Source organism: Lepidochelys kempii, chromosome 3 (assembly GCF_965140265.1).
Source record: "Lepidochelys kempii isolate rLepKem1 chromosome 3, rLepKem1.hap2, whole genome shotgun sequence".
Classification (NCBI taxonomy): Eukaryota; Metazoa; Chordata; order Testudines; family Cheloniidae; genus Lepidochelys; species Lepidochelys kempii.
In genome coordinates this window covers 148,780,630-148,790,835 of record NC_133258.1, presented here as the reverse complement: position 1 = coordinate 148,790,835, position 10,206 = coordinate 148,780,630, and positions in this window count along the sequence as shown.

Genomic DNA, 10,206 nt, shown 5'->3' with positions numbered 1-10,206 from the left:
GTATCTGAGGTGTGTGGTGGGGGTTCTCCTGAGGAGACATTGGGAGAGGGGTAAGGTATCTGAGATGTGTGTTGGGGTTCCCCCGAGGAGACATGGGGAGCGGGACAGGGTATCTGAGGTGTGTGGTGGGGGTTACCCTGAGGACACATAGGGACGGGGCAGAGTATCTGAGATGAGTGTTGGGGGTTCCCCTGAGGAGACATAGGGAGAGGGCAGGGTAGCTGATATGTGTGTTGGGAGTTCCCCTGAGGAGACATATGGAGAGGGGCGGGGTATCTGAGATGTGTCTTGGGGGTTCCCCTGAGGAGACATGGGGACAGGGCAGAGGTATATGAGATGCGAGTTGGGGGTTCCCCTGAGGAGACATGGGGAGAGGGGCAAGGTATCTGAGATGTGTGTTGGGGTTCCCCTGAGGAGACATGGGGAGCGGGACAGAGTATCTGAGGTGTGTGGTGGGGGTTCTCCTGAGGAGACATGGGGAGAGGGGTAAGGTATCTGAGATGTGTGTTGGGGTTCCCCCGAGGAGACATGGGGAGAGGGTCAGAGTATGTGAGCTGTGTGGTGGGGGTTCCCCTGAGGAGACCTGGGGAGTGGGACAGGGTATCTGAGGTGTGTGATGGGCATTTCCCTAAGGAGACATGGGGAGCGGGACAGGGTATCTGAGGTGTGTGATGGGCATTTCCCTAAGGAGACATGGGGAGCGGGACAGGGTATCTGAGGTGTGTGGTGGGGGTTCCCCTGAGGAGACAGTGCAATTCACCTGGCACAACCCACAGGATGCAATGGCTTCCACTATACTGGGCAGTTTAAACAGCTAACATGTGAGGTGCAGTGGAAAGAGAGGAAGGCCTCAGGCCTTCCAGGCAAAGCACTGGACTTAGGGCTCCTAGGTTCAGATCTCAGTTCTGCCATGGACTCACTGTGTAGCTTTTTGCTTTGTAATCCCAACTCTCCTCCAGAGTGGCCTTGGGCAAGTCCTGGCTCCTCTGTTCCTCAGGCTCCCACAGGGGTGCTGTGTTACTCCAGATTTGCACTGGCAGCAAGAAGATCACAATCTCTCTCACACACTTGATGGATTTACTTTGTTGCCCCTTGTATAACGCCCCATGCTAATGGGGTTATTGCAACAGAGCTGAAGAGCATGAGAGAAGGAGAAACAGCATGTTGTTAGGATAGTGGGAGTGTGAGCTGCTTAAATGCTTCCCACAGACACTGCTGTCTGAAACAGACATGCCCAGGATACTCAGCAGCCGGATCCAACTCCATCCAGATGATGCTTTCCTGGATAGCGCAGGGGAGCAGCCATTCCTACCCTTGGAGGCATCTGTCAGGAGGAAACTCTCACCCCTACAAGAGCCTGATTCTCATGTTTGGTGGTAAATCAGTCCAATCCAGCAGTTGCCCAAAGGTCTGACTGTCTAAATGAACCTGAAATACTCTGTAGAGGAAAGCCCAGTTTAAAACAGGTGAGGCTCAAGAGTGCTTAAAGGCCTGGGGACAGCCTTATGCAGCTAGGTCCCCACTCCAGATCCAGCACAGGTCACTCCTGAGCCCCTCAGTAGCCTGTGGCAGAATCCAGTGGATAGGTGTGCATGGCACTCCCAAAAGCCCGCATCACAGTGGATGGTAACTGTCCCCCTGGTTGAAAGCCTCAGTGGGGAGGCCCAGGCCGGGATGGGGACATAGAAATCGTACTCCCCTCTCTGCACTGAGGGGCACCCCCAGCGCAAAGCTGAGACACCTGAGCAAGTTCTCAGTACATGGAAAGCTTGCCCAGCTGCAGCCTGTGCTTGCTACTCTGAGACACAAACAGCAGAGGAGCACAAAGCCAGGTAGCAGCATGCAGGCAGAGGGACCTGGGGATAGGGGACAATGGGAGCAGAGGAGAAGAGAGAGGAAGAAGCCTATCAGATGCCAAGAGGCCAAGTGACAGGGCTCTCAGGGCTGGCATTGTCTGATCAATGGCCTGGGAAAAGTTTTTTGTCTCTCCCTTCCCCGGACGGCCCGATCTCTGGGCAGTTTCCCCATGCTGACAGTTACTGTTCCACTCTCCCATTCTCTCTCCTGGAGGCATGTTTTCACCATCTCACCTCACAGAGCTGGAAGAGCAGTGAGGAGGCAGCCAGGCCCCAGGCACCATAGGCCAGGCAATGGAAGGTGCCAGAGCTTGTCGAGGATGTGGAGAAACCATGGGAGGATTCCAAAGCGCAGTGCCCACGGTTCTCACTTGGAGGTGCACAGGCTCCTTCTAATCTGGAAACAGATTGCTCACCCTTTCCTGTGCTGGAAAAGCAGGGAGCAGCATGGTCTGGTTAGTAGATCCTGGGAGTCAAGACTCGTACAATTTTTTCCCAACATCAAGAAGGAACAGGGTGTAGTGACTACAGCTGCAGAGGGGTAATCAGGACTATTCCTTAGTGTGACCTTGGGTAAGTTACTTCATTTCGCCATGGCTCAGTTTTTTCATCTGTAAAATGCAGCCCGTCGTACCATCCTCTCTTGTAAAGCAAGGTGCTGTTGCTATGTAAGTGCAAAGCAGGATTGTTAATTTTGTGGGTTACATGGGTGGGGACATAAGAGCCTGCCACGGTGATTGAAGAAGGGATTGTTTAGAGTGGTCCAAGGGGCCCTCTAGAAATAAGGAGATGAAATAAATTCAGAGAAAATAGAGGCAGGAAAAATATATCAGGAAAAATGCCTCTACAGTGCAATCTATTTCTTTCATTTTTGTCTTTATTAATATGATTTTATTATCATAGTAGCACTTACAGGCCCCAATCGAGATCAGGCCCCCATTGTGCGAGGTGCTGTACATTGTATATGGAGCAGGAGACGGTCCCTATCCTGAACAGCTCACAATGTAGACAAGACAGCTACAGGAAGTATTATTATCCCTATTTTATAAATGGGAAACTGGGGCGCAGAACGATCACATGACTTGCGCTCTTGAAGGGCTGTGGCAATGCTGGGGATTCAGTGCAGGGCTCCTAAGGCCCAGTCCAGTGGCTTGACCCCAAAACTACCCTCCTCCTAGGGATCTGAGACCTGACAAACCTCCTTGCTGGAAGTGGGTGGAGCTCAGAAGCTCTGACTCTCAAGCTCATTGGTTCGTTTTTGGAATGTTTTATTCTTCTCATTTCTAATTCAAAGAAATGGGATTGGGGTCTCCCACCTGGAAGAAGCTCGTTAAGCATGAAGCATAGCGCCATGTGGTGGAGAAGCCAGCAAAAGGTTGTATGTGACTGTATCTGAGCAAGTTTTGTAACTAGTTAGGAAAGGGCTAGGGGTGAGGATGGGAGTTGATGTGGGGTGAGATGAGAGAAGACGCGGGGGGCTGCAGTCATATTGTATGTGCTGCACAATTATTAATTATAATATAGCCCAAGGGTCTGCTTCTGTCTAGGCCCTTTCCTACCTGGCAGCCATTGTCTTGGCTTCTGCCAGCCTCCACTGTTTGATTTCCGTTGCCCCCAGGTCAAGAGACTGGGGAAGTCTCCACATCCCTAAATTAGCAACCAAACCAGCCAAAAGCTGTTTCTTCATCCTCTTTCCTGGGGGTTCAGAAGAAGGGAGGTGGGAGCCCAGCCCAGCACATGTTGGAGTCTAGTTCATTTCATTTTTAATTGGTGTTCTGGTAGAAGGGAACATAGTCTTCTACTCAGACAGGCTGGTGACAGGGAGGAGAGGGGCCTGACCTTTCTGCCCTGGCAGTAATGAGAGCCCTGAGAACCCAGAATGGAGGGCAGAGAAAGAGGGAGAGCCCTGCCAGCAGGGAGAGAAATTGAGAGAGAGCAAAGACTGAGAGTAGATCCCCAGGAGCAGGGAGAGAAATGGAGAGGGAGAGCCCTGACATCAGATCTCTGAGAGTGATCAGAGAGCAAATCAGTGAGAGCAGGACCAGAGAGATCCCTGAGCATGGATCGTCCCAGCCCAGCTGCTTTTATCTTTTATATAGAAAAAGAAATCCTTATGAAATTAACAAAAATCTGACAAATTACCTTTAAAAATAAAGTGACAGTTAAACTGTCTAACCCATGGGTTCTCCGCCTGGAGACCTTGTAATGAAGGAGACAGTGCCATGAAACCAGCCATTAGGGGCATGGGACCTGCCCTTCCCATCTTGCTACATGGGATGAGGGTTCTGGCTTGATCCAAACTAGATGGGAAGGGGATTTGAGGGTTGTCAGTGTGGAAAGGGGGTCCTGATATGGAAAAGCTTGAGAACCACTGAACTGAGCCATGCTGGGAGACTATCTAATCCATGTGAATGAGAGACAGTTTGGCTCATGAATGAGACAGGGTTCTCTCCATTGCTGTCTCCTTGTTCTTTATTACCAGGGCCCTTGGCATGAAAGCAGGTACTTTGCCTCTTTGAAGCCTCTCCAGCTGGGCTCAGTACCTTCTTCTGTGTGATATCAGGCTGATTTCAGTGGAGATGATTCCAGAGTGTCTGACAGAACATGCTGGCCTCAGCTCGGGAAGCAGCAGGGGAGATTGTGAAGGGGCAAAGAGCTTGTGTTCATGTTAAGGACCCTGGAAATGCAACTTGCGGGGGGGGGGGGGGACACCGCTCTGTGATGAAGTGGGAATTTTTCATAATGTTTTGCATGAATACTGTGTGCGCCTCAGTTTCCCCTATGTGCTGCATGGTTAACTAAGTCGGGGGAAAGGTTGTTTACCCTTTGCAGAGATCCAGGTGTGACTGACACCTGGCTGTCTGGGGCCTGGGTGCATGCCCAGGGAAAGTCCCAGAAGACAAGTGCCTGGACATTTGGCACCTTGCAACTAATGACCATGGATGGCCCACCCTCTGCAGGAAGCCAGCTGGTCTTGACCAGATGGAGAACAAAGAGGACTAAGGAGGATGTCCAGGTGACAAGGTTTCCCAGGAACAAGAACAAAGGACTCAGGAGGGGCCAGGTAGGTGGGTAAGTGTGGGGCTGCTGGAAGCAGGGAAGCTTCTGGACCAGGACTACTGAGGGGTCAGTGGGCTCTGGACCAACCCAGATGGACTTTGCTATAACTTTCCATTCTCTATGTTAATGAAGGACTTTCTATGTTGTGTTCCAGTCAGCTAATAAGCTCTCCTGCTTTTACAACGCTGGCTGCGAGTCACTCCAGATTAAGGAAACTGGGGGTGCATTGCTCCCTTTGGGTGTGTAAGTCTCCCTCTGGTGTCCAGGCCAGGTGGACTCGCTGCAGGGAGCTCACGGCATGAAGCAGGGATGCTGACGGCTCTGAGGTTAGGTCCCAGGAGGCGGTGAAGCAAAAGAACTTACCCCAGTGAGAGAGTGTGACACACTGCAGGGGTTCTCCTAGGGACTGTTCCAGAGCTGTGCGGGGATCCATGACACTCCCCAAACCAGAGGAAGTGGAATACTGAAAGGACCAGGTGCATCAGCAGTTTTTCTCTAAACAGGGGGGCTTATTAATAGTAACTCTATAGTACCATTGAGGTGCTTGGTGCCTGACAATCTGATAGATGCTGGTCACTGATTTTCAGTGGGACCCAGCCTCCGCCATCAGTGGCTGAAAACGTTGCTCAGGGTCCCTGCCCCAAGGAGTTTCCAACTGAAATGAGCGGAGAGGACACTGAGCCAGGGGCCTGGTCAGAGAAGGCCAACGTTCACCCCAAATAAGCTCACTGGCTCACTCATGTCTCTAGCTCTCACATCAGGTTACAGCCGCTTTGTTGGGTGACTGAAAAATCAGCGTGGTTGTCAGTCATTATTCCCACGTATTTGGCACAGTGGTGTGGGGGAAAGGATGGGAGGAGGGTTGGGGAGAGAGTCTCAAAGAGGGGTTGGAGGGAGGGGAAGGGAGGCCATTCTTGTGGTGGAAGACAGATTCACCAGTGTGGTGTGAAGAGAAGTGGAACTGATGGAGTGCAGGACAGTGGCTGGGGACGAAAGACACTGAGGCAGGGGCAGAGCGGAGTGCACCCTTGAAGGATTAGACATCCAGAGCTTTACAACCAGGTGGAAATGGGCAGCAAACACCTAGATGAGAATGCCCCCAGTGCAGATGGCATAGGACATAAAGGCCCTATATCTCCCCTGCTTTTTATAGCCTCTTTAGTAGAGGTGTGCCAAGGTCACGGCTGGGGTCCCACGGGGGCATGTCAGTGGCTGGAACACTCTGGCTGTTCTGGGCTGGCAAAGTGGCCCACAGAAGGCTGTTCAAATCTGCATAAATTAAGAGCAGACCAGGATATGAGGAGGCCTCAGTTGGGACCAGAATCTGGGAGGTGCAAAGGTGGCTTGAAGCTATCTGTTCCTGGGCTGAGCCTCCTGGAAGGTGTGGCTCAGAGTTTTAACCCTAGATGGATAATGAGACTATCCAGAGTTAGGATAAAATATAATACGGCTATAAACCCTCCTGCTTCAGGGTATGCACTAACCTCTAACAGATGGAAGTAGGAAGAAACTTCCCCTATGGACAGGTAACTTCTAATTGCCCACTACAAGGATTCGTGCACCTTCCCCTAAAGCAGCTGGTGCCGGCCACTCTGGCTACTGGGCTAAATGAACTGGGGGGCCGACCTTTCCCAGCAGTGAGGCAGGGATACTGAACTAGATGTACCTCTGCTCTGATGTGGTATGGTAGGGACACCAGGCTCCAGGGACCACTGGACAGATCTGGTGGGCAATTCCTATTTTTTGTGTCTTTTCAATTTTCTAGAGCTCTTAAAGGAAAAAGGTCTTTGAGTCCTCAGCTCCTTGTGGTCTTATTTGCTTTTACCCCCGACTGCTCCTGTGTCACATTTTAAAGGCCAGGGTGACAACATTTGCAGCCTTCCAGCAGGCAAGCACTACCTCCCTCAGTGCACTGAGCAGCCGTAGGCAGGTGCTGTAAGATGTCCCAGTGAGATAAGCCCCTGCCAGGGCTGCTGAGCGTGACTCCCACAGAGCAATCACAGGCAGCAGATGGGCTGATTTCAGTGTTAGCGTCTCTCTCCATTGGCAGGGGAGGGGGGTGGAACCAAATCCAATCTAATTAAGGGTAATTACCATTCATCCCAGCAAACTGCAGGAGACAGAACTCACTTTCTCCCAGTCTATTAATAGCTGTCAGCAGACACAGGGATCCTGCTGGGAGCCAGGGGGAGCGGAAATCGTTGGGAAGAGATGAACTCAGAGATATGTCGCTCTCTGATGTTCCTTTCAGCATCATCTTTGCACAGGGAATTATTGCCCCCTTCCAGGATGCAGGAGTTTCTTTAACAGCCTTTTTGAGAGAGGGGATTCCACTGCCCCAGGGGTGCAGAAGACAGGTAGCTTTTAACTCACTCTTTCAAAATGAAATCTTGTGTGCTAGAAGCTAGGGGTTGAGTCAAAGCCTGACCCAAGTCACCGGCTGAATTTTCTGGTTCATTGTCATGGCTGACTGCTCCACTCCTCAGGACCCAGGGAACTTTTTACTACAAGGGGAAGCTCATCTGTACAGGAGACAGAGCTCTCCTGGGGGTTGGTCCTAGACAGTGGAACAAACTTCCGCAGAAGCTCAGGGCCATCACAAACCTCTCTACCTTCCACTCCAAGTGCAAGGGACACTGCTTCAACCTGCCTTCTCCAGCATAAACACAGAGTAATGTGTACATGCAGAGAACCCAGAACAAATCTCTCCATGGCACACCCAATTCTGCCCCTGGGGAGAGGATGAAGGATGTTGGTCACGTCACTTAATGCACTGCTGAAAGGCGCTCAGATATCACGGTGATGAGCTGGGGGTAAGATTTTGTAGACTAGACTAGAACCACATCCTCATCCAACGGGTGATTTATAGTCATCACAGAAATGACACATTCAGTGTGCCCTGGGCTAGAACACCAAGGTGGGGACTGAGGAGCAGTAGCAGAGCAGGATGGGAGAATGTTTTGCACAGACTCTACGCTCTGTCTGTCTCTGGCCACTACGATCAGTCTCCTGCTTTTGTGGGCATAAGACCCACCCAATATATTAGTGTATTTCCAAGGTCAAATGTGCCCTGCTGGATCATTAGATCCGTGCAAACCCCACAGGGGGGTCACCAAAATCAATTCAAGGGTAACTGCGTTGGAGTGGGATGTTGCTTTTGCTGAGCAAAGCAGCCTGTATAGGAGACCCACAGAGGCAGCTGAGCCACCTCCTCTGCCTGAGCATTCCTTTGTCCTAATTTGTTACTAATTGATGCCTGCCACTGAGTCACAGGGAAAGCCCATCTGGGAGTTTCCTGCCTGTGTTAAATGGATTTCAGCTACTCCTGTGTTCTGTGCTGCAAGAGGTGAGGAATCTGCTGTGTTAATGGGGGGATCTCCAGACTCCGCAACCAAAACTCTGGGACATCAAAGGCTGTTTTGGCATCTTGTCAGGACTCCAGCCCTGTACGCGCATCTTCCTTGATAGGCGAGCAGGAACTCAGCTCTAGAAGCATGCAGCGGAAGAGCTTTGTGCTTTCTCTGAACTAAGAGGAGAGGGTGGATGGAGAGTGCAGGAGGGTGCTTCAGGCAGAGTTTGGCCCATGGGTTGTGTTTAAGGCACCACTAACCCAATGTATCAAAGATGGTACTTCCTGTTCCTAGAGCTATACAGTGTCACACGGCCCTACCACCACCACCTCACCCACAGCTCTGCTGGACAGACAGTATCAGCCATACTCCCATACCTGGACAGAGAGCCACATCCAGGGCACATCAGGCCAAGGAGGGGCTAGTGGGGACAGTAGCAAACAGGGGAAACATACAAAGAGCTGGGAAACTCCACTTGAACAATAAAAGAGAATTCAAGGGCCCAGGGAATGAGCAGAGCACTTTTAGCTGGCCTGCAGCCCCTGCTGTTTCCTGTGCAGGTTTCCATAGGAGGTGGAGGTTCAGAAGCTGGATTGATGCTGTGCACCTCTGAGTTATCTGGATATCTCTCAGCAGTCTGTAACAGTAATGTGCACAGATGTAGGGCATTTCAAAAGATCATACAGGGCCAGGGAAGAGGCTTGTGGCTCTCTGAAGCAGCTAGGGCTAATAATACTGCCTCAGTATAAGTCAAGAGCAATCAGAAGTTCAAGCTTCATCCAGCCAGATATAGTCCTTCGCCCCCTCTCAGGACTTCATAGTGCTGTGTCCCTCATTACAAGGCTCTTTTATCCCCTATCTAAAGCTGTTACCACTCCTGTCCTCACCAGAAATCCTTCCTTGTAGCAAAAAATACTTTGACCCCCTAAACAATCCTTAGAGATACACAGAGAAATTTGAAATGGAGAAGCCCTTTTAGGTCCCATCTTGTTCAGCCAGGAGCCAGGCTAGGATCATTCTCTACAGTTGTGGTCCATAGTGTCTATGCAGGATACTCAACCTGTATTGCAGCAGGGACCCTGGAATTTTGGAGCACTACCCCTCCCCCTAAGATACAATAGAATCAGGACAATCTCATTTATTTTGATGTTAAGTTCAGCTGATTTTATGCTGCCCCCAAACTGCAGTGTGACCCAACAATTTTTGGACTGATAATGCATAACTGCACCAAAGAAGCTGGCTGGGGTGAGTTTGAGATTTGACCCCTGGATGGAGGACAACTGGGGTTTTTTTAACCCAGGAAGGAGTGAGAGGCAGGACTCAGGAAGAGGATGAGGCTCTTGGTACTGAATAGGGAATGAATCTTCTTTTCCCACCTCCCCATTTTTGGCAAGGGCAGAGGAGACTTTAAATCTGGGTTAATGGAGTTGGATTCCTCATTTTCCACCCAACTGACTGCCCCACAGTGCTGTGCCATATCTGCCACTACATCCAGCACTGATGGAAGCAAACATTAGCTGGATAATCACCAATTAAATAGCTAACAATGATATTTCATTCATTCATTCATTAGGTTTCAGGGTCAACACCTAATTGAGATGAATGAACCAGTTCACCTCTCTCTGCAAACTCAGTCAGACATCACGGCATCCTTTACATTAGTTTCAAATTTTAGAAGTTATTTCAGCAGCCATAAGGGATAGAGGCCTTTTTTAAAAAAATGAAAATTCAGATACTGTAGCACAATTATGCAGCCCACTCAGAAAGAAGGGCAATTAAGTGCCAATTTATGCAGCTGCATAATCTCATTCTATATGGAGCGCTGCCTATAGTCTACTCCCTAGGATTTTGTCCAATCTAGTTTAAAATGTCCTGGGTGATGGGGCTTCCAATCCTTCTCTTGAGAGACTATTCTAGCATTTAACAGAGCTCAACTGTTT